General features: G+C 41.3%; 1 protein-coding gene across 1 annotated transcript in view; it reads right to left on the minus strand.

Moving 5' to 3' along the window:
- The window catches only part of WNT2B (Wnt family member 2B), a 161,864-nt gene that overhangs the window by 123,114 nt on the left and 12,505 nt on the right, over positions 1-26,245 (minus strand). The window lies entirely within an intron of this gene.

A 26,245-nucleotide genomic window follows, 5' to 3' on the forward strand; every position in this document is an offset into this window, starting at 1 on the left:
AGAGGAGCCTCTTAAAGAAGAAGATACAGGTCTGTGAGAGCAAGAAATCTTGCTTGTTTGTAGGTGAACAAATACTTATTTTCCACCATAATTTGCAAATAAATTCTTTCAAAAACCAGACAAATGTGATTGTCTGGATTTGTTTCCACATTTTGTCTCTCAAAGTTGAGGTATACCTATGATGACAATTACAGGCCTCGCTCATCTTTTTAAGTGAGAGAACTTGCACAATTGGTAGCTGACTAAATACTTTTTTGCCCCACTGTAGGTCACTTTTTAATCAGTTAAGTTGTTTGAGATTGTGCTGTTTATATTTTGCATGTGACTTGGTGTTATACTGCCCAATACCAGAGTTGCTATATTTAACTACTTTGAATTATTGAATTATTACTGTTTTCTTTTGAGAAAGTCTTTTCAGTAAAAAGACTTTCTATTTTACTACAGCCTGTGTCCATCTATTGTGTTTATGATAACATTTATTTGCCAGGAGGGCTAAAACTGTTCTTGGGGTTGAGGGGCAGAGTACAGAACCTAACATTCTCAAGTGGATCCTTCAGGGGTTGCGTTACATTACTGCATTGTGAAGACTGAATGCCTAGTATTTGGCTCTACAAAACATCTCAGAGTGCATAGAGGGGGTGACAGATTACTGAGCATCCAGCCTTGATTGGATTTTTTTTGGAACCACAAGTGATTTATCCATTCTCACATGTGTATGCCTACATGCTTTACTGTTGAGTTTGTTAATGGCTGTTGCTATTGACGTATCATAAAGAGTCCCATTTCTACGTGGGTCAAAAGGTGTATGTTCTACTCCATCTTGCACAGAACAAAACTACAGGTACCATGGGAGGGGCCATATTTAATCACAATGCACCTAAATGGTGTCATTTATTTGACATCCTTTAGGTAAATTTAGGAGAAGGTAACACATCTGACAAGCCATAGTCCAGCTTTAAGGGGTTGTAAAGGCAGAAGGTTTTTCATCTTAATGCATTCTATGCATTAAGATAAAAAGCCTTCTGTGTGTAACAGCCCCCCTAATACTTACCTGAGGCCCCTCTCTGTTCAGCGATGTCCACAAGTGTCTAAGTCGTCCGAGATTCTTCTTTCTGATTGGCTGAGACAAAGCAGCAGGGCCATTGGCTCCTGCTGCTGTCAATCAAAGTCAGCTAACCAATCAGGGGATAGAGGAGGCAGGGCCGGGTCGTGCTCCGTGTCTGAATAGACACACAGAGCTGTGACTCGGCTTGGGTGCCCCCATAGTAAGCAACTTTCTGTGGGGGCACTGAACAGGAGGGAGTGGCTAGATGCAGAGAAGAGGGACCCGAGAAGAGGAGGATCCGGGCTGCTCTATTCAAATCCACTGCAACAGAGCAGGTAAGTATAACATGTTTGTTATTTTTATAAGAAAAAAACAAGACTTTACAATCACTTTAAGATACATTAGACAGCAGACAAAGTTAGAAGGAATGCAGTAGCATCATAAACTGCCACTAGCCAGTGTTTTTAAAAGATGTCTAATAAAGCTCCGATATAATCAGTTAAGTTGTGAACAGTCTACAGAGCTACTTAACCAATACACATCTGTGATACTTGAAAAAGTCAACATAGAACTCCATACATAACCCACAGAGTTTATTTATTAAAAATCAATTGGTCCAGTATACGACAGAAAGCTAATGCATTCGCTTGATTTTTAAGAAAAACAGCAGATTATATATAGACTCCAGTATTGACTTTTTCAAGGATCAAGTGGATGGGGCTGACAGAAGCCCAACTGGGAGACTGACACCCACTGCATGATGAAAACAGTCAGGAGGTTGGACTAAGCTATTTTGTGTAGTAAAAATACACATCTTTGAGTCAGACTTTTGATTTATAATCAAGCTCCAAGAGGCAAACTTTATTTATATTTCATATATATATGCCTAATAACTGCACTAATGGAGTTGCATTCCTAAAACAATGGTTACATTAATGTAGCAGAAGATACCATTTAGTTAGACACCAAATACCACATATATTACAAGGTCCAGAATGCTAATAAGACACATTAGACCTCATATAATAATGATAAACCTACGCACCACTCCTATAGTTGCTACTAGAAAGATTAAATAGAAAGCTGCTGACACTAAACCACAATCCTATTTGTGTATCAATACATAAAACACTCAAATGTGCAGTGCTAATACTAAACACAATTAAAATGAATAATAAGTGAAATATTATGTAAATATACAGGTGTCATTCCATATTGAAAACAAAAAACAAACCAGTGCATATAGAGTACAATATATATCTAATAGAAATTATATTATAGGTTGAGAGCTCATAAAAAGTCCATAAGGAGAAAATTTCCCACAATAAAGTGCTTCACAACTTGTGCTGAAAACAGAATCCACTTCTCTGTGCTCAAAAACAGTTCAGAGGTGCGCCCACCACCCTCCAGGAGTAATCTCACCTGAAAGAATGTGGCCACTACCTCTAAGTAGGATCAAAAACAGCTTTTTAGCCTCTCCCCGGGCTACACAAAGGCAACTCCAGAACTCCTCTCCACACCTGGCTCCCAAGTAGCCAGCGTTGGCAAAATGCAGAGAAAAAAGCTAATAGTGCTTATATCATTTAAAAAAGTAGTATTTATTACATAAAAAATGGTGTCAGGATACTCACATTTTTCTGGTGCTACAAGCGCACCAGTCTATATAGAGCAAGGGTATAATCCAAGTATAGGAACCACCTCTCTAGTTTCATACAAGCCCCGCTGGCACTTTTTAGGAAATCCCTAGCTCCATGCTAGTTCCTACTGCCGTGATTGTCCGTGCCCATCCGCAACGCGTGTCGACACAGGGTCACATGTCTTCCTCAGGGGGATTTCTATGAAATAAAAATAGAATAGAATAGATTTCATAGAAATCCACCTGAGGAAGACACGTGACCTTGTGTCGACATGGGTTGGGGAAGAGCACGGACGATCACGGCAGTAGGAAAAACATGGAGCTAGGGATTTCCTGAATAGTGGCGGCGGGGCTTGTATGAAATGAAAGAGGTGGTTCCTATACTTGGATTATACCTTTGCTGTATATAGACTGGTGTGCTTGTAGCACCAAAAAAATGTGAGTACCCCAACATTGTTTTTTATGTAATAAATATTACTTTTTAAATGATATAAGCACTATTAGCTTTTTTCTCTGCATTTTGCCACTGGCTACTTGGGAGCAAGGAGTGGAGAGGAGTTTTGGTTTTACCTTGGTGTATCCCAGGGAGAGGCTAAAAAGCTGTTTCTGACCCTACTTAGCGGTAGTGGTCATATTGTTTCAGGAGAGATTACTCCTGGAGGGGGGGAGCACCTGTGGTGACACAAACCTCGGATCTGTTTTTGAGCACACGTTGAGAAGCACTTTATTGTGGGGAATTTTCTCCTTATTGACTTTTTATGAACATTCAACCTATAATATAAATTCTATTAGATACATATTGTAATGTATATGCACTGGTTTGTTATTTGTTTTTACATATGAAATGACACCTGTATATTTACATAATATTTCACTTATTATTCTTTTTAATTGTGTTTAGTATTAGTGCTGCACATTAGACCTCTTACTGTATAAGGAATACCTCTGATCTATATCATATTTGGTATATCTAACAAATCATAATAATGTTAAATGATATGTTGGTTGCCAGATTGTGAAACCATGCAATATGGAAATATACAGTAGCTGTACCCATGATAGTTGCCATTAAGGGTGTCCGAGCTGAGCATACAACGACGACAAATTTGGACCAAACTCTAGCTATTTGAGGTGCAGCAAATGTAGGGACCTAAACGGCTAGATTTGGCCACTTCCCCCACCCACCTGAACCTCTCGCGGCTTCACCTGGTGGTTATTAATTTAGTGACTTTTAGATTTTAGAGGTATTCTAGAAGACATCATTGACTAAATATGGTCATGACCATATTTGGTCAATCCTGTCAACTAGCATCCCCTGCCCAAATAGTAGACATTCAGCAACCAGACAAGGAGCTATCTTTTGCAATGGGAGTGCCTAGAGATAAGATTGTTGTGGCATGGACTGCCATGCCTGCGGATTGTCGCTCAGTATATGATGGATCTACTTGACTTGATGATATGATTGACATTGGTTTTCATTGGATTGGGGAACAATCTATATTTATTTAAAGTGGAATTCTGGCCTAAACCTGACTAGTCTTAAAAATGTCCCCTCCCCCTCCTTACACCTATGCTGACTAACCTGTGTAAAATAGATGTACATACTTACCTATTTTCAGCCCGCTCTGCTTCCGTCACGTGCTCAAGTTCCTCTGTGTCAGCCAGCGATGGCTGCAGGGGAGAAGAGGGAGCACTGACAATGGCTGGGACATGGGTGATGTCACTGCTCCTGGAATTTCCAGCTGTTTTCTTACGATTTCTTTTCTCCCCTCCAGCCATTGCTGCCTGACACAAGGGATCATGTAAATAAAGCTCGCTTAAAATTAAAACACAAGAATGTGATAATTTAATCAGTAAAAAAATAAACACACAGACACAAAAGTTTGATACGATCCAACATCAATCATGCTATCCAGCAATGTAGATACATCATCAATCTTGTTGCGTACCCACAGACACAATAACCCAGCTGCTGAATGTCAACATAGCAGTTGGAGATGCTGGCTGACATCATTGACAACATACTGTATATTTGTAAATAGGGATGAACTTAAAGCGTTTGTATTGCTCCCTTCATGTGAAATTCCTGGTGTTTCTGCTAGTCCCTTTGCTTTCCTAATAAAAAAACTGACCACACTAAGTAGTAAAGCACATTGTGGTCAGTTCTCTAGCTATTCACTGGGAAGCTCAGCATGCTTTTGCTTCTCCCTCCCCAGCTTGTATGCAGCTGAGAACAGAGGATCTGAGGTCACTTATAAAAAAGGGGAAAGGGGTACTTATAATGTTTTTTTTATATCTATACACAAATGTTTGCTTTTCATTTCTATTTTAAACGGAATGGGTCATTTTAAAAGGTGATCATTTACAATCACTTTAAGGTTTGCTCTAAACACAAGTTAAGACTAAACCTTGGCTGTTTGGGCATTTGGAGAAAGTGGAAGTAGCGGTGTTAGTATTGCTAATATACATGACAGCTGTCAATGGTAAAGGATGTTGGCAGGTTAAGGATATTGGCGGGTGCAGGCACCCTGAGTCCTTACAACTAGTGACATCACAGAACTTACATGGATGAAAATCCTCACATTTGGTCAGTGATGTCACAACATCCCTGCCCCTTGTATATATACCTGATGACAGTTCCAAGAGCTGTCATGTGTGGCATAAGCAGTGAGGTTGGCATATTGACAGTTTTGTTCTTTCAATGACCATTGTCATTAGTTCACTGTGATTTACAACACTGGATTTATTGGAGGGTTTATTTATTTTGTAAATAATGCAATGGGAACCCCCCATTTTCTAGGTGATGACTGTGGATTGTCAGACTAAGGCCTCGTACAAACGATACGAAAATCAGAAGGGAAAATTTGTAAGACGAGCTGGCTGCGGCTTTTCGGATGGTTAGTACGGTGCTTTCGTCAGCCAATTTGACTTTTTCGTCAGACAAAAGCTGAATAAGCAGACTAGTACATTTTTGATGAAGGACAGCTCAATGTCTGATTTTCGGATGGTCAGTAGAGAAATCGTTACACAAAAGTCTAAAGTACAAACACGCATGATCTTAACCAAGGAACGAGCCGGAAGAGTTCGGTCTTGTAAATTACTGTTCGTAATCGAGGATTAACATTCGTAACGTGGCAAATGATGAAATGTCGAAATGCAGAGCACATTCTCATCTTCTTTAATGAGATAATAATTAAGCTGCTTTGCTGGTGATACTGATGGAGTTATTGCAAACGTATTTTAAAAGGCATTTGTTTTGTGGTGATATAAATAATATTAACATAATGCTTGTTATGGTTTATATTGTGCAGAAAAAAAGTCAACACAAATTAAATTAGAGATGCTATCTGCCATCCAAATAAAAATAACTTAACAAAAAAGTGCGATTCAACACTCACCAAACTTCTACTAACACGAAATTAGCAGAAGGGGCCCAAAGGGTGGAGCTTGAGAAATGAACTTCATCTTTATGCTCTCATAGTATGTCACTACTTTCGTGTTTGTCGAATGACAATTTGCGTATAGTTAGTGTGCTAGAGTAAAACCTGCACACGCGCTTTTGACAAAAATCAGACGCTAGGTCGTACAACAATTGAACTGTGTGTACGAGGCTTGGGAACTTTGAAGGCATGGACTCCAGGAGGAAATTCCAAGATAATAAATTTAGTTGTCATGAAGCTCGGACAGTGGATGAGAACTTAGAACTGACCTTCCTGATTAGAATACTTCACATTATTGCTTGGGCAAAAAATATTGAAGCCACAGACAGGCTAGCAAATAAGATCCAAAGGCAACTGTTTTTATCACAGATTTTAGGGGTTGTTTAACTTAGTGGTAGTAGAATTTAGTGAGTCTATGCCAGTGTGAACTGTGGTTTTAAGGATTGCCAGCTCACTTTTATTAAATAAACTTAAACTTAAAAGTAAAAAAATGAAAATGCTTGCCCACGCAGGGGATTTTACCATCAAACACAAGTAACAGAAAATGCCAAGCCACCTGGCTCCCACTTCAGCAGCGGTGCTGCTTATGCCTTAACCTTGGTTCTTGACTTGTCCTCTCGACCATCCTACACAGTACCTCTGTGTTTGCACTGTCTCCTAATGGGAGCCCTGAACTATGCCTAAAACTATCATAATAAGGGTGTGTACACCTGGACCCACACCCCGCTGGTCTTCAGCAAGGCCCGGGTCTCTAAGGTGGAGATTTCTTCCCTCTCAAAGCACTTCACAATCTCTAAACTATGGAGCTCAGTCTGGGAATACCAAAATTCAGAGGAAGCAGTAAGAACAGTTTTCTCTTCTCATAATCCATACTGCCTACTCCGGAGTCCCACACTCTGCATACATGAGAACTCAGTGGCGGGGGGGTCCCACATTGTCACACCTGGTATTAACTACTTGCCGCCAAACCGAAATGTACTGCGGGTGGGTGGCCACTGTAGGCAAAGCGACGTCACTGCCTACCACTGGGTTTAGGCGCCACAACCCCCCCCCCCGGACTGCTCCCGCTGTGATTGTACACAGCAGGAACCTGTCAGCATGTTTTGCCCAATGATTCACGGCCGGGACATGTTGATCAGCTGTGTACATTCACAGCCGAGAGCTGTGTGTTAAAATTCAACATAGGAATCTGTACACATGGAGGGATCTGTCAATTTCTCATTTTTCAGGAATGAAAAACTCGGGGATTATTAGTAAAAAGCAGCACACTTTACACACATTACACATAGTTAGGCACATATTATACCCCTTGATCTCCCTAGATGTTAACCCCTTCCCAGCCAGTGTCATCAGTACAGTGTAGCACCGATCATTGTAAAAATGGCACTAGTAATGTCAGTGGCAGTCAGTTCCTCCCAGCATCCGTTAGTGTCAGATTGTTTGCTGCAATATCACAATCCCATTGCAAGTCGTTGGTCACTGCCACTAGTAGTATAAAAAAAAAAAAATCCAGTATATATACTGTATACACCATAGATTGTAGGTGCTATAAGTTTCACGCAAACCAGCCAATATACACTTACCTGGATTTTTTAAAATAAAAAAAATATCACAGAATACATTTTGCCAATATTTTTGAACAAATTTTATTTTTTAATTTTTTTATTGGATATATTTTGTAGCAGAAAGTACAAAATATTGTTTATTTTTCAAAATCATCTGTATGTTTTGCGTTTATGCCGCACAAAAATAAAAAACCCAGTACCACCAAAAGAAAGGCTCTATTTGTGTGAAAAAAACTGTATAAATTTAATTTGGGTACAGAGTTGCATGACCGCACAATTGCCAGTTAAAGTTGCGCAGTGCCAAATAGCAAAAATGGCCAGGCCATACAGGGGGTAAAATCTTTCCGGAGCTGAAGTGGTTAAATACATGTATATTTTGTTTATTCACATTGTATGTACAAATGTTGAAAAACAAAAGAAGTAAAATGCGCTCTATTGTTTATGAGCCCTACTACAGGTACAAACAACAAATAACATACACATATGTAGTATTGCTGTGATCCTCAAGAGCAGGAACATTTATTTGAGGTTGTGCTTTGGTGAAAGTTATTGTAATAGCAAGAAATACTGTATATATCTAAATAAAAAATAAATAAATACTATTTTGGGCTAGTATAATAATAAAAAAATCAGGAGATATCTGTTATCATTTACCATCAAATGAAAGCCCAATTTGTCCTGAAAAGACAAGGTTTAATCTACCTGGATACGCAAAGTAGTTGCAATGATATGTACAGTTTTACATGTCAAAGTTGCAAAATTGTGTTCAGGCATTGGGATTTGTTTTACCTTCTGCACATGAAAGGGTTAAAGACCAAATTACCAAAAACCTAGGTCTATGATATGTAGGGAAATGTAGGGGAATAAAGACAGCTGCTTTTTTTTCGCTTCACATTTTGTCCTTCACATTTGTAGACCAACAGCAAGTATGGGGAAATCTAAGTCATTTTCTAGCAAAAAAATGCAGATTGTAATATGTGTGCAAAAAATGTAAAAATTGCCCCGAGTATCATGGACACTAACTAACGAGCTTGTTTAGGCTATGGAGCCCGTTCTTTCCACACTTTCCTGACACTTGCAGGGGAGGCTACTGGTACTGGTTGGGGGGAGGGAGAGTCTCCCTCTCCTGACCAGGCTTCTTCCCCTAATCCTCTCCCTTTTATTCTCTCTCTATCTAATCCCATCCCCCTTACCTTCTAGGGTCAAGCTAATAGTCCTACCCAAGGCCGACAGCTGGCCTATCAGCCCATTAGATGCACGTATCCATCAATGAGGCTATGTACTTTTGTTCTTCCCACTTGTGAGCCACTCCTACCCTAGCTTCTGGGCTTCTTTCTGCCAATGCACATATTTTATGGATCTGCCTGGTGTTGATATCTTCCATGGCCTTCAAAGGGTATTCACCTCTATTGAGGTCTTTGAAAACGACATGCTTTCATTATGATGAGTGTTATTTTCACAATTGGATGTTACTGATGACTGTATTTGCTGCTCTTTTGTATACTCTTAGGCCCTTCCTTGGGCCCATGTACCCACACTTCCCTTTAAAAAAAGTGTTTGTGGAATTAAAAATTGCCCCGGTTGGCAAGCAGTGAAATATCTAATGATAAGCAACTTATGTGTAAAGCTGTCATAAAGAAACACTCCTACGCATATCAAATATGCAGTCTGGTACACAAAATCCCTAACAATTTTGTGTTTTTGTCTTCCCTCATGAATACATCATGAGTGACAGGTAGGAAGTAGGGAATATCATTCACAAGAAATGGGTCAAATCTTTGCATGTGTGAATAACAGTTAAAGTTCAAAGAACTTGTTTGTTTTAATAGAAAAGAGTTGTAGATTTTTACCCTAAAATGGGGTTATGTTAGAAGGCTGTTTTGGCTACAAACAGTGTTTATCTGAGGTCTTTAAGTGGGGAAATTGTGTAATCAGTTCAGCTGTTATTACATTTACTGAACAATTAAGCTGTAAGCTGATTATTGTATTGTAGTTTTAAAGTGTTTATTTAACTGTGCAATTTTACTCCAAAAAAGCATAGTTTAAATAATTGGGCAAATACACTTGTGTTCAGAAAACAAGTTCATGAAGCATGCCTCATTTTGCCTTTAAAGCACTGAACCCTTAAATATGTCATGTCAACATTATTACAATACTACTTAGCTTCTAAAAGGATTTGACCTTTTAAACAGTTCCATGTGCACTTGTGCAACAAAGGGTTTGGGCAAGGGACACTATTACACAGAGTAGTAAGGAAGATACATCCTGGAACAGAGCGTGGGAGGACAAATTTTCAGACAAAATCAAAAGTTGACGTATGGCACAATTAAAAAGGAAACCAAGGCATATGAAAAATGTGTATGTATACACAAACTGGAAGTGTTGTTTGCCTGATGAATTCCTCCCAGTGACTCATTATCTAATGACAGTTTCCGATCTACATTCCAAAACAACATTTTCTACATATCATTTGGTACTGAGTCACAAAAGATAATTCTTCAAGCTACAATATTGACTGTTTTGACTTTAAAAGGACACTAGAAGAGGTTGCAACAAGTCTACTTAGATTCCTATTAATAAACGTTGTGGGATCCCTCTAGAATCTGTAAATCACGTTAGTGGGCACCCAATACTACAGTGATCTCGACTTGTATCCAGGTCGTGTGCCGAGCCGCTGCATCTAGAGTTACCTGGAGCTTACAAAATTTAGCTGAATGGTGCAGTGGGAAGGTTAACAGAGATAAGCATAACAAAGAAAATCAATCTCAAGATTTAGCAGCACGGAGGTGGATAGTAGTGGAGGTACCCGGGCCTGGATCAGCACAAGGGGACCCTCATTATCGGTCTATACGGAAGAAACTCATGGTGCAGTGAAGCCTAAGAGGGACAACCATCAGAGGCAGCTACCCAAAGACACCCACTCCTCTGCCTAATACCCCCTTGGGGGTGACAGAGTCTGGTGAGTGGGGGAGCACGGGGGGGGGGAGCACTTGGAGTCACCAGCTTCTACTTGCACGGAAGTCACCTCATATCACCCCTTGAGCATTTTTAAATGCATGTCAACCGACCCTGATGTTCTCAATTGTTCCTGTCTCTACATATTAGACATTTTATTCCTGCCTGAGTCCAATATAGGGACTGTTTTACCGATGGTGTATTCATACTCGCTGTCTCTAATATGAGTGTTAATTGTCTGGACTCCTATCTTTTTATATATGAAATTTGAGGAAATTTAATATACTGTAACATAGAGGTTTTTTGCACTTTGGTTTCACTTTATACACAGTGCACTTTATTCACCATATTTATTGGGGATATGTGGTAACCTCATATGGTTACCGTTAGCCCCCAAACAGTGTGCTTTCTCACGGACCCCGAATATTTTTAAAAAGGAGGTTACTCACTAATTTCAACAAAAAATTTTTTTTATATTTCTATTTTTATTATTTTTTTGTCTTGTTTGGTTTATTGCATATGCAAAGGTTCACACTGGAAGTGGAGCAAGTGTAAACTCAACCCACTTACTGAAATATTTATTTACACAATACAGAAGATGTGCACATTCACTTTTTAGGATTTTATACTATATAAATTAATTATTTCATTCATTTTTGGTGCATTTATAGGGGGACATTCACTTAAGGAACACACATTTATTCCTTTCCTTGCATATACACAAATTTTGTCACTATTTCTATATATTCACTTATTTATTTATTTTTCTGACCTTTAAGCAATACTTACTGTCAATAGGGCAGTGCCAATTCCCCACATCTCTTTATTACATGGGGGGTAAGCCTCAACTAGAAAGACTAGTAAAGGGGTGAGCAACTGTGGCCCTCCAGCTGTTGTGAAATGCCTCAGTCTCTGGGAGTAACTGCCAGTCTTCCCATCATGCCTCTGCTTCTGGGAGTCATGGGTGCAATGGTTACCTTGCAATGCCTCATGGAACATGTAGCTCCACAACAGCTGGAAGGCCACAGTTGCCCACACTTAGACTAGGAGCTTACACAGATACTCATTTCCTTGTTCTTTGAGGCTAAGCAGTGAGAGGAAAGAGAGTTAGGTTCATACTACTCTATATCTGAAAGTACATGATATTTTCTTTGCTCCCAGCGGTCCAGCTGGAGTTTTGGGAGAGTAAAGGAAAGGTAAATATTCCCTGCTAGGTACATTAAAATGAACCAGTGTTTTGACATACATGGGAAGAGCACAAGTGGGCAGGTGCAGCATGGTGCGGCAGCAATGAACACTCAGAGCCCAGTTGCAGAAAACTGAACTGTACTAAAGTAATTGTGTAGTTCAGTAATGCACAACAAGCCTGGGAAAAAGACCACCAGACCTATTACATTCACAGGATGTTCACAGATGAGTAGTAGCAGTAGGTTTCAGGTGTACAAACAGCATCTGTCTCAAGAAGCAGAATGCAACCTGGCTGGTCTGTACCCAAATGGGGAGGCTTCCAGGAAGGAAGGCATGTCCCTGCACTTTCCCTACTCCTCTGGAGCCTCTCTCTGATGCTAAGCATTGTCCCTGACAGACGAGTGACCTGTCCCTACTCTATCCACACGTGAAATGCACACCAAACCTGGGAGCCAGGATCTTAAATCGTGAGTAGTAGCAGGGGGGCAGAATGCAGCCTGGCTGGTCCTTACCCAAGTGGGAAGGTTTCCAGGAAGGAAGGCATATCCCTGCACTTTCCTTACTCCTCTGGAACTTCTCCCTAATGCTAAGCACTGTCCCTGACATACAGGGGACCTGCCCCTACTCTATCAACATGCAAAATGCGTGCCAAACCCGGGGGCAAGGGTCTTAAATAGAGTCTGTCTGACCCAAGATGGCCACCAAAGTCAAAAGGGATGCTAGCATCCAATCGGATGCTGCCTCTCTGTTACTGAGTAGATCATAGAGGAATGAGGCTCCTCTTGACTTCCTTCTCCACCTGCATTGCTGTTATTGATAATCGCTACCTGCAGTGGAGAAAATAGACTGCACCTGCCTATACGCAGGTTTGCTTCAAAGCAAACTAGAATTTTGTTATGCTTACTTAATCCAGTGCTGACCGTTGGGATGCCTATATTGAGGAAGACATCTAAATATGCCTGCTATGTGCTGATAGCACCAAATTATATTAGTTTAAATGCATGTCAGGTTTGGTTTCAAACTTAACTGCTTGCAAGTTTGAAACAAATTGCCATTTTCAACTGCACTTCAGGCTAGCTGCTAAACAATTTGTAGTTTCTGAATCACACACCTCTGCCAGACAACACGGCAATATCCTTGACCTTCACAACAGTGCAGGAGCCACACCACACAAAAAAGCTCCAGTCTACTGATGGCCAATGAATCTAGGCAACAAAAGGAAAGTATAACCCTGACAAAGTCATCCCTTGGTTCACCTTGTTCTCTTCTTATTAATAGTAAGCATATGTGCATTACAGCAGAGTCCCATTGGCTTGGAGCTCTGCCTTTCCTTCTCCGAGTCCTGATCTTCAACGGATTATATAAGAAATATATCGAGACAAATGAAGTACTTACCGTATTTATCGGCGTATAACACGCACCCCAAGTTTAGGAGGGAATTATAAGGAAAAAAATGTTTTAAGGAAAAAAACTTACATTTAAATGCCCATCAATGCAGCCTTGCACAGCGTCCATCTGCATGCTTGTCCAGTGTCATTTGCAGCCTTGCAGTCAGCAGCCTTGGTGTCATTTGCAGCCTTGCAGTCAGCAGCCTTGGTGTCATTTGCAGCCTTATCAGTGTCCATTTGCAGCCTTGCAGCTTTGCCAGTGCCGATCTGAAGCTTTTCTGTGTCCTTTTGCAGCCTTGCCCAGGCTGCAGTTAAACTGCAGTAACATGTCAGTGTCACTGCAGTTTGAAAATGGCGCCGAAATACACAGAGCCGGTCCTCGGCTCTTCTCGGCGGCTCTTGTTCACTTTCGGCCACTTTCGGCTCCACTCGTAGTCCCGCCCGGGATGGGCGTGACTGTGAGCGGAGCTAGCCGAACCTAGCCGAGTACACTCGGCTAGGTTCGGGCGGCGCTCGAGTGAAGCCAAAAGTGGCCGAGAAGAGCCGAGGACCAGCTCTGTGTATTTCGGCGCCGGCGGCGCCATTTTCAAATCGCGGTCGGCGATCGCTCAGTCAGCGGGAGATTGCAGGGGATCGGCGTATAACACGCACCCGCGTTTTTCCCCAATTTTAAGGGGAAAAAAGTACGTGTCATACGCCGATAAATACGGTACTTAGATTTTCCAGCTATTTATTCATTAGTAATAAGTAAATATATTATGTATTATTAATACAGCTGATATAAGTCTTTAAATCTGTCTTTAGTATCAGTTTCCTGATATCCGCTGCACCATATGACATAAGCTGGGAGAGGCAGTTCCAGAACCCTGAGCTAATCAGATTATACTGTATTTGACAGTGCAGCCAAAGCTTGCTCATGGGAGGAGAGAGCAGAGTAGGCAGACTGATGTCCTCAACAATGTGCTGATGCTTCTTCACAATCTAATTAACAGGCGGTGTTGTAGGTCACTAAGATTTCTGCTAAATGTGAGAAGAAAAGTGAGGTCATCATTTGTATTACCTTGCTGTCTGGCTGCGTGACTGGAATGAATGGCAAGTCCTTTGGCAGTTAAAGCTGAACTAAAACCTTCAAACCTTTCCAACTGCCATCTTAGCCTCTGTTTGTTCTTAAAGTGATTGTAAACAATCACCTTGTAAGACAACCCATTCAGTTTAAAATAGAAATGAAAGGCAAAACATTTTTGTATAGATATAAAAAAAACTTAGAAATACCTTTTTCCCTTTTTATGAGTGATCACATTCCCTCCGTTCTCAGCTGCATAAAAGCGGGGGGAGGAGAAGCAGCAGCACACTGAGCTTTCCAGTGAATGGCATAGCTCCCAACTGTCCCTCTTTTCTCCTCATTTGTCCCTCATTTTGTTCTGATCTATATAGTTGTATATAAAATTCACTATTTATCTATTAAAAAGTGAAACCTTTCATATAATGTCTAAATTGCTGCCTTTGTAAATTTCAAAGGCCAGTAAAAAGGAATAGTAGTGGTCTGCACTGAGGGGGATCTGCACTGAGGGGGGTCTGCACTAATAGAGGGGGGTCTGCACTGAAGGGGTTCTGCACTAATAGAAGGGGGGTCTGCACTGAGGGGGGTCTGCACTAATAGAGGGGGGTCTGCACTGATAGAGGGGGTCTGCACTGATAGAGGGGGGTCTGCACTGTGGGGGGTCTGCACTGATAGAGGTGGGTCTGCACTTATAGAGGGGGGTCTGCACTGATAGAGGGGGCCTGCACTGAGGGGGGCCTGCACTGATAGAGGGGGGTCTGCACTGATGGAGGGGGGTCTGCACTGATGGAGGGGGGTTTGCACTGAGGGGGTCTATACTGATATATGGGGGGACCGCACTGAGGGGGGTCTGTATTGAGGGAGAGGGGTCTGTACTGAGGGGGTCTATACTGATGAGGGGGGTCTACACTGAGGGGGTCTAAACTGCTGGAGGGGGTCTGTACTTAGTGGGGGGTCTATACTGAGGGAGGAGGATCTATACTGCTGGAGGGGCAGTCTGTGCTTAGTGGGGGTCTTTACTGAGGAAGAGGGGTCTGTACTGAAGGGGGACCATAGTTGGTGGAGGGGGGGTGACACCAATTTTTTTCCGCACCGGGTGACACCAGCTGTAGTGACACCACTGGCTCTTGTCTCTGCAGCAATTTAACTTTAATGTACAGGAGGGGGGTTAACTATATACAGGAGGAGGGGGGTAACTATATGCAGGAGGAGGTTAGCTATATACAGGAGGAGGGGGGTTAACTATATACAGGAGGTGGGGGTTAGCTATATACAGGAGGGGGAGGGTTACCTATATACAGGAGGGGGAGGGTTAACTTTATACAGGAGGGGGGTTAACTATATACAGGAGGGGGGTGGGTTAACTATGTACAGGAGGGGGAAGGGTTAACTATGTATAGGAGAGGGGAGGGTTAACTATATACAGGAGTGGGGGTTAACTATTTACAGGAGGGGGTTAACTATTTACAGGAGTGGGGGTTAACTATGTACAGGAGGGGTTACTATGTACAGTGGGGGGAACTATGTACAGGGGGTATACTATGTACAGGGGGCGTAACTATGCACAGGGGGGTAACTATGTACAGGGGGGTAACTAGGGGGAGAGGAGAAACTATGTACAGGGGGAGGGGGTAACTATATACAGGGGGGGTAACTATGGCTCTGCCTGGGACACTGATTTAAGGACTGAGGCTGGGAACACTGTGTAAAGACTGACTCTGCTGGTGGCACCTGATGCAAGGAGGGACTCTGCTTGGGGCACCTGATGCAAGGAGGGACTCTGCTGGGGGCACCTGATGCAAGGAGGGACTCTGTCGGGGGCACCTGATGCAAGGAGGGACTCTGCTGGGGCCACCCGATGCAAGGACAGACTCTGCTGGGGACACCTGATGCAAGGACGGACTCTGCTGGGGACACCTGATGCAAGGACAGACTCTGCTGGGGGCACCTGATGCAAGGAAGGACTCTGCTGGTGGAAGGCGACGTGGCTAGTGACACGCTCAGGGATCCCACTGATTCGGCATTATGGTGAGTTGAATGATTTCATTTTATATTACAATGTAATAATTAGAAATAATGCACTTCAATCATCCTGACACCATAACAATCATGGTGCCAGGATGATTGAAGCGCTAACATCAGGTGTTTGGAGTATCTTTATCTGCTGATTGTTAAACTTTCTAGAATACACATATTTCTATTGATGTGCAGGATCTGGGCCTGCTGTCCCTCCATTCCTCTCTCCCCCTTTCCCTCTCCATCCCTCAGTCATCTTAGACTCTAACCACACCCCCTTTGAGCCACGCTCATTTAAGCCACACCCACTATTCCACGTAAACCACGCCCATTTTTTGCCGCGACGCGCTTTGCGCGCCACAGTTTTCTTTTTTGCTATGCCACACCTACAAACGCATGCCCCACCCTCTAATTATTATACAGCTCCGTCTACAGCCAAAAAAGTGTCACACAAATTTTTTTTGCAATGTTGGCAACTATGCTTTCATCTGATTTCTAAATTGCTGCATTTGTAAATCCCAAAAGCCAATATAAAGGAATAGTAGTGGTAAAAAAAAACTTGTGGGTTTAACCAATCTTGTTTTTTTGTACAATTCTCCTTTAAGGGGGCGTGGCAAGGGGTGTGTCCTATGCTTGCATACTTTTGCTGCTAGGTGTCCCTCATTCGCATTTCAAAAAGTTGGGAGGTATGAGTAGATGGTACAGCAGGTACACATCAGGAATATGAAGTGTTGGGGTAACAAATGCTTTAAGTTGCCATGGTGCTGCATATGTGATCTGCTCTGACACCAGCCATTTGTTGACTTGACAGTTCAACTGAGAGCTGCCTTAAATGTAACTGTTTAAATCGGTGGGTTTAGTTCTGCTTTAAGAAGGCTTATTTCAACTGTAAGTAGCTGTTCGCCGGGACTTTAGCTTACATACCAACGCTTCTTTTTTTTAAACCAGCAAAGATAGATGAAGCAGTTCTAAATAATGTGTTAAATATATTATATGAAAAACCCTATGTACACTCTAAAGCGCACTGTGCAATAAATAAAACTAAAAAAAAATTATATTATTCCTGTGCAAAAAAAAAAAAAAAAACTTGATAAAGTGCTAGAAGTGCCACCCTGTGTTTGTGCTATAAGCATTCAGTATAAACCTAATATGTTATGCAAATTCAGTCACAAGTCCATAGAATTAGATAAATCAATAATTATCTGTTCAAAAGAAATATAGTCCAGAATACAGGTGCTATATGTGCATTAGTGCAGAAAAGAATGCTTGTGCTCCACTGTCGCTCACCAGAATATGCTGACCTCTTAATACTAAGAAGGTCAAAAAGCACTTCAGATCATAAACTCCTCTCTCTCCTACTGGCCAGATCACTCTTCTCTCTCTATATTTATACAATTTTTTTCTCTTCAGTCAAGATATTATGCTGCTTGTTCTGGTCTCTAAACGGCAGTGATGCAGATTGGCATTTCCTTGGCCTTTAAAGGATGAACACTGGTGGACCGAAGACTGGGGGACCAGCTTGAAACTGGCACTGGGCTATGCATTGTGGTGTTTTCCAGACCCCTCTGTACTGTGTCAGTTAATCATAGAGCACTTTCCAGTTTCAGACCAGCTATATAGCCCCAGATTCAGATCTGTCATACGGTCTGCATTGTGGCATCTTCCCCACTTTTGTACTATGCTAGTTAACTGCAGAGTGTTCCCCAGGTCCATAGCAATAACACAACTTCTGGTGATCAGTCTCTGAATACTTTCCTTGTGAGTGAACCTCTGGATAATGTCAAATGAGCTTAGAATGGGGGTCTCAAAATAGCGGCCCTCCAGCTGTTGCAAAACTACAAGTCCCATCATGCCTCTGCCTGTCGGAGTCAGGCCTGTTACTGTCAGCCTTGCAATGCATCATGGGACTTGTAGTTTCGCAACAGCTGGAGGGCCGCCAGTTTGAGACCCCTGGCCTACAATGTGACCTTCAGGCACTATGTTCTATATTGCGATTGTGCTTTTCAGTCCCCTGTGTACTGTATCAACCACAGACTACTATCAAATTTCATAGCCGTGGCACAACTTCAGGTGTGACTAATAGTATTAAGAGGAACAAAATCCTACATAAATAAATTAATAATTAATTAAGTGCTACATACAAATACACAAAAGTGAGAAATTAATTAAAAAATGATCATAACTTCACCTCAAAACCAACGAACAATGAAAAAGAGAAAAATTGTAACCATTAACACTCCCAGTGTCTTAATTAGGGCCCCAGAGACCAAGAAAACATCCACCTATATATTAGGTGCATAAATCCAGCATGCAGTGTTCCCGGGTCACTTCCCAACCAAAATGCCACCTCATTACCCAACCTCAATGATCTCTAAACAAAAGAGATCAATTGCGCTTGGACACCCAAACAAAGTCAATCCAGGGTACACTGTCACTTTTAGGTCACATCCGAACCTTCAGTGAGTACCAAGGATCAGCAACTCTCCTCAGAGATAGTGGAAGAAAACAACAAAGGACCATAGAGTAATATCGCTAAAACGTCAGTTTTATTGCATATATATTATACTCACAACCATTACAAGTTATATAAAGGCATAAATTCACCTCGCCATTATACACAAGTAAGCATGATGATGTCATAAGCCCCTGACCCCTTCCAACGCATTTTGTCTGCAAATGGGGCATCTTCAGGGCGACAAACAGCCTTAGGTGTGACCTAGTCTCTGTGGGCTCTCTCTCAATGACTAAGTATGTTTGCAACAAAAAGAAGGGGGTGGGGGGTTTTGGGCCTTTAAATGAGGTGTGTGGGATCACACAGCTCCATCCCTATCTATATGCAAGAAAAAGAGTGTTTGGGACTTTAAATGAGGTAGCTCTAGCATGGCTAAAAGATGAGTCAATGTTATAAGACATGTTTTATTCATTAAAAAACATGACATGGCAATATAAGTATATACATAGTAAATAAGCATAACAATCACATATTATTGACCAGATATTCATAAAAACAATCATAGCAACTTGGAGATCACATATTGAGATATCGGACAATTGTCCATAGTAAAGAATCGCTTGAAAAGCAGCATGGTGGGGTAGCTTGGGAGTGGATGAACTAAAACCATCTAAAAAGAAAATGGTGCATCAAAATTGGTCCGATGCACGTTTCGTGGTTTCTTACCACATCATCAGGGGCGAGTGCACCAATGTCTGTAAAAAAGCATAAATAAACGATATGGTCCAAAGTTACACCCAAACACAAGGGAGACTATATATGTAAAGGAGGGGAGAAATAAACTCATTCCACTAAGTACTTACATATCAATTAAGTCTAGACCATGTGAACATGAAAACTGGTGGCTGCTTGAAATGTTCATCCTGGGAGCTGAGGAAGTGGACTGCAGGAGAGCCGGACGCACACAATGATCCCCAGAGAAAAGGAAACCAGTGGTTAAAAAGAAAACCAGTTGGGCTCCAATGCTGTAAAAGTGAATAAATTAAGTAGACTATGAGTATATGAAGGTGTATTATATTATTGAAAAGTATTGAACAGTAAATGGAGCCCAACACCAACATAAAAAGTGGATACAAATGAAGTGTGGAAATAGTGAAAAAAAGGGCATACCTGCTCAGAGGGAAAGGAAGAGTGCAGAGGATATAGAAAAAATGATGAAGGACAGCCAATGCTGTCTTCAATCAAACACTGAAAAGCATAGGCAGAAAGCCCAGCCAGGTGATTACCTAAAGCTGTAAGGGTTGTCCTTTTTAATAATATAATACACCTTCATATAACTCATAGTCTACTTGAATTATTCACTTTTACAGCATTGGAGCCCAAATGGTTTTCTTTTTGACCACTTGTTTCTCTGGGGATCATTGTGCGCATCCGGCTCTCCTGCGGGCCCCTTCCTCAGCTCCCGGGATGAACATTTCAAGCAGCCACCAGTTCTCATGTACACATGTTCTAGACTCAATTGACATGTAAGTACTTAGTGGGATGAGTTTATTTCTCCCTAAATTTACATATATAGTCTCCCTTCTGTTTGGTTTGGTATTAGCTGGTATTTATTCAGATGGTAGGCTCAGAATTTGGCATAAACAATATGAAAGCATGGATCCATCCTGCCTTGTATCAATGGTTCAGGCTGGTGGTGATGGTGTAATGCTGTGGGGGATATTTTCTAAGCACACTTTGGGCTCCTTAGTACCATTTGAGCATCGTTTAAACACCACGGCCTACCTGAGTATTGTTGCTGACCATGTCTATCCCTTTATGACTACAGTGTACCAATCTTCTGATGGCTACTTCCAGCAGGATAATGCACCATGTCACAATGACAATGAGTTCACTGTCTTCCAATGGCCTCCATAGTCACCAGATCTCAATCCAACAGAGCACCTTTGGAATCTGCAGCAACTGCATGATGCTATCTATCATGTCAATATGGACCAAAATCTCTGAGGAATGTTTCCAACATCTTGTTGAATCTATGTCACATAGAATGGAGGCAGTTCTGAAGGCAAAAGAGGGTCTGTTAGTAGCAAGGTGTACCTAATAAAGTAGCCGGTGAGTATATATATATATATATATATATATATATATATATATATATATATATAGTATATTGCTGTGTTATTTCAAGCAGTGTTGTCAGCTCTTCACAGGATAGGTAACAATGATACCATTAGATGGATAGATACCTAGATAGCTAGATAGACAGACAGACGGATTACTCTTGTACAGGAAGCATGTTACTTCCAGGATCACCAGGTGAAAGTATATAAGAAAAGACCTAAAAAAAATGAAAACTAATACAGTCCCCCAGGGCTGGACTGGGACAAAAATGTGGCCCTGGACTTCATCCAGACCGGCCCAGGGCACAACACATCAGGGTACAGCACATCAGGGTACAGCACATCAGGGCATAGCACATCAGGGCACAGAACATCAGGGCACAGAACATCAGGGCACAGCACATCAGGGCACAGCACATCAGGGCACAGCACATCAGGATACAGCACATCAGGGCACAGAACATCAGGGCACAGCACATCAGGATACAGCACATCAGGGCACAGCACATCAGGGCACAGCACATCAGGATACAGCACATCAGGGCACAGCACATCAGGGAACAGCACATCAGGGCACAGCACATCAGGGCATAACACATCAGGGTACAGAGCCCAGCACATCAGGACACAGCACATGACACATCAGGGTACAGGACACAGCACATCAGGTCACAGTACATCAGGATACAGGACATCAGGGTACAGGTCACAGTACATCAGGGCACAGGACACTGAGGCACAACACATCAGGGCATGGGGCACATAGCACATCAGGGCATGGGGCACATCAGGGCATGAGGCACATAGCACATCAGGGCACATCAGTGTACATTGGGGCACATCAGGGTACATTGGGGTACATCGCCGCGGACCTCCGGGGGAATTCACCGCAGAACAACTGGGAAACCCCAGTTGAGAAACGATGCAATAGGCAAATTAGGCGGCCGCTGGAACCGGCCCACTGAGCCATATGCCCACCGGGAAACTCCCGGTAGTCCCAATGGCCAGTACATGCCTGCAGTCCCCACATCTAAAGACTGCTAAACAGCAAAATATTACATTTTTGTTACTAGGTTTAGATATGCTTTAATGCAAATGGCAAGGATAGTGGTCAGAGGAGGCATTGCATGCTAATAAGCTCAGACAACATGTATGCATTTTTTGTAAAGCTTTACATATTCAGCCTTAATGTGCTCTAAAGAAACTGGTTCTACGTGCATAATAGTCTGCATGGATAGATAAGGTATTTACACCATAGTCCTTTGTATTAATGCAACAGATATAGTATAATGAAACTCTAACCTGATATGTCATGCATGTTACATTCTGCAGACATTTGTCAGAAATCCATTGCCCTGCAAATGAGGATTTTAGCTGTATCCTCCCAATCAGTTTGCATTCACCCTTATATGTGCTCTGGATGTGCAGCATAATGTGTTGTGATTACAAGTAAACCAGGTTAGATGACTCTGCCTAGTTTGCCCTGCCATTAGTAAATATGGCCCATTGCATTAGAAGGACTACTACAGCTCAGAAAGATTGATAGCTAAGATCTCTACAGATTTTGAAAACAAATTTCAAACACTTCACAGAAACAAGGGAAAACTAAAAAAAGATACATGTTTTGCATGTTTGAAACTTTTACACCTGATAAATGCAAAGCAAAATAGGGAAATTAAGCTTATTTAGTTTAGCAGAGAATTTTTTTTTAATTGTGTAAAGTTACTTGTATGGTAGAGTCTTAAAGCAGCTGAGTGTTTTAATAAAGAAATAATTGTAACTGTTGGTGGAATAGTTCTGTTTGCTTAAATTATCCAATCATGTACAACAGGTAATAACCATAATATTTTATAAAGGCAAGATCAAAAAAGATTTTCATTAGGCAATGTTTGCATATCCACACAACAAACGTTCAATGTAATTCATAAAAAATACCTCTGCAATCAGGCACATGTGGAAGTATTCAAACATCAGCTCCTGTGTAAATGGCCAGTCCTCCACTGCAGGAAGTTTTAATTAAAGTGTATGTAAACGTAACCTTCATCTTTTATTGGTTTTCTTTATGTCTGTTAAATATACCATTGAAAGAATTTTGTTTTATATCTATATATACACAGTATATATAGTTTAGCAGGGTGGACAGCACCAGTAGGTAAACATAGTTACCAACTAAGAATCCCCATTTTATAAGCAACAGTTTGCAATAGGAAAGGGGTAATACGTGGTTTTACAAGAGTTGTATATCTGTAGCTATTTGCACCTGAACATTAATTTCTCCATTTCTACTGCATAGTGCAGATTGGTAACTATAAGACTCTGCTCACACCTGAGTGATTTTCTGCTAAGCTTGTAGCTCTACAACGCTCAACAAGCCAAATCCCATTCATTTCAATGGCCCTATTCAAATCTGAGCATTCTTTTGCCTAAATCAAAATGCCTGAAGCTCAAAAAAGTACATGAGCTTCCTTTTGGCAGATTACAAGAGTTTTTGGCCCCATAGACTTTAATAGAAACACTTCTAATACACTTCTAAAATGCTTCAAAAAAGCTTATAAAAAGCTGCAAAAAAGCCTAAAAAAAACCGCCTGAAAAATGCCAGTAAATCAATACACTCAGGTGTGAATTGAGCCTTGGGCAGGGAAGCCCAAAAGTGCTATAGTACTATATTACTGGCTATAAGTGTATACTTATTGTGCTGTAACCTATGGCATGGACCATAGGGTAAGTACATGGATTGAAAACTGTCTACAAGGACAAGTTCAGAGGGTGGTGATAAATGGGGAGTACTCGGAATGGTCAGGGGTGGGAAGTGGGGTCCCCCAGGATTATGTCCTGGGACCAAGCCTGTTTAATTTGTTCATAAATGACCTGGAGGATGGGGTAAACAGCTCAAATTCTGTATTTGCGGACAATATTAAGCTAAGCAGGGCAATAACTTCTCCACAGGATGTGGAAACCTTGCAAAAAGATCCGAACAAATTAATGGGGCGGGCAACTACATGGCAAAAGAGGTTCAATGTAGAAAAATGTAAAATAATGCATTTGTGTGGCAAAAATATGACTGCAATCTATACACTGGGGGGAGAACCTCTGGGGGGAATCTAGAATGGAAAAGGACCTAGTAGATGATAGGCTCAGCAATGGCATGCAATACCAAGCTGCTGCTAACAAAGCAAACAGAATATTGACATGCATTAAAAAGGGGATCAACTCCAGAGATAAAACAATAATTCTCCCGCTCTACAAGACTCTGGTCCGGCCTTACCTAGAGTATGCTGTCCAGTTTTGGGCACCAGTCCTCAGGAAGGATGTTCTGGGTACAAAGAAGGGCAACAAAGCTAATAAGGGGTCTGGAGGATATTAGTTATGAGGGAAGGTTGCGAACACTGAACTTATTCTCTCTGGAGAAGAGACGCTTGAGAGGGGATATGATTTCAATTTATAAATACCGTACTGGTGACCCCACAATAGGGATAAAACTTTTTTGCGGGGAGTTTAACAAGACTCATGGCCACTCATTAAAATTAGAAGAAAAGAGGTGTAGCCTCCCTGGCGGGTTTCCCGAGTGTGGCTTGGGGTTAAATTTCAGCACCATTAGCGGTAACCCCGAGCCTCGGGATTACATCTCAGGATCCTGGTGCAGTATACTTACCTTGTCCCCAGGATCCTGCAAAGTCTCCCCGCGGTGTCCGTGGGCTGTATCCTCCTTCTAAAGCCTCTGTGTGCCGGGCTCCATACCCTGCGAGCGTCGCAACGCATGGGGGCGGAGCCTGGCGGTAAATTCAAATAAGTGAAAACTCATAACACATACAGTACTGTAATCTTACTGATTACAGTACTGTATGAAATTATTTCACATACCTTTTGTCCCCAGTGCTTTGTCCAATGCCCTGCATGCAGTTTTATATGATATATACTGTTCTTTCTGCCTGAAAACTGGAGATTGTCCATAGCAACCAAAAAGTGTCCCTTTACGTCGAAAGTGGCTTTAGACCAGCTAGAAAACAGCGCTAGTAAATTAGAACACTTGCAGAATTGAGCGATAGTGAATCGTGGGGAAACTAATTTTATTATTATTATATTATTATTTTTTATAATTATTTATATTTATTTATTGAAATATTGAAATTAAGTGCAGCGCAATGATAGTGGACAAAGAAGAAATATATAGATAAAATGAATATATAAATTAAAGTCCTTGATAACACATGAATGATGATAATCCTACTCTTGATGGAAAAAGAACGGATCATTTCTTCACAGACACCCTTGCTAATCAAATCACTAGGAAATTGCGCTTACCGGACATGATGGACCTCTAAGTTATAGGAGGTCATATGGGCCTGATTCACAAGAAACCTTTGTACACGGCCTGGATCTCTTGAGCAGTATCCACATCCGCCAGTGAACTCATGCGAGCTGTAAATTTCGTGAATCGCAACACTCTGTAATTTCCTTGTTTAGATGGTTACCTATCTCTAGTACAGGTATAGCATCAGGACCTGGGATTCTCTATGATGTCTTGGCTTAATATCTGCTGACTGCCAAGACATCATAGAGAATCCCATGTGTTGTGTTATCAAGGACTTTAATTTATATATTCATTTTATCTATATATTTCTTCTTTGTCCACTATCATTGCGCTGCACTTAATTTCAATATTTCTACATGTCTTGGGTTGGTGAATCCTTTAGTTTTCAGCTTGCATAGTTTGTCCATCTGTTATTTTTTTGCGCTGATTGCTTTTTATTTTATATTTATTTATTATATTATAATTTATGATTTTGTGTTTCAGACTTCATCATACCCGGGATATCTACTAGACTCTTGTTTGGACAGATTTAAGTGTGTTATTGCTAAGAATTGCAGACCTACAATATAAAACGCCAAATTTCTATGCAAAATAATTGTACCGCTTTGAGACGCAAAAATCTGAAATAATCATACCGCCAGGGAGGTTAACCTCAAACTACGTAGAGGGTTCTTTATTGTAAGAGAGGCAAGGATGTGGAATTCCCTTCCACAGGCGTTGGTCAATATACAGGGATATACAGTACAATGTAATACTGACATATAATCACACACATAGGTTGAACTTGATGGACTTGTGTCTTTTTTCAACCTCATCTACTATGTAACTGTAACTATGTAACCTTGTTGCAATATATACAGTATCTCACAAAAGTGAGTACACCGCTCACATTTTTGTAAATATTTTATTATATCTTTTCATGTGACAACACTGAAGAAATGACACTTTGCTACAATGTAAAGTAGTGAGTGTACAGCATGTATAACAGTGTCAATTTGCTGTCCCCTCAAAATAACTCAACACACAGCCATTAATGTCTAAACCGCTGGCAACAAAAATGAGTATACC

Source organism: Aquarana catesbeiana, linkage group LG02 (genome assembly GCF_042186555.1).
Source record: "Aquarana catesbeiana isolate 2022-GZ linkage group LG02, ASM4218655v1, whole genome shotgun sequence".
Lineage (NCBI taxonomy): Eukaryota > Metazoa > Chordata > Amphibia > Anura > Ranidae > Aquarana > Aquarana catesbeiana.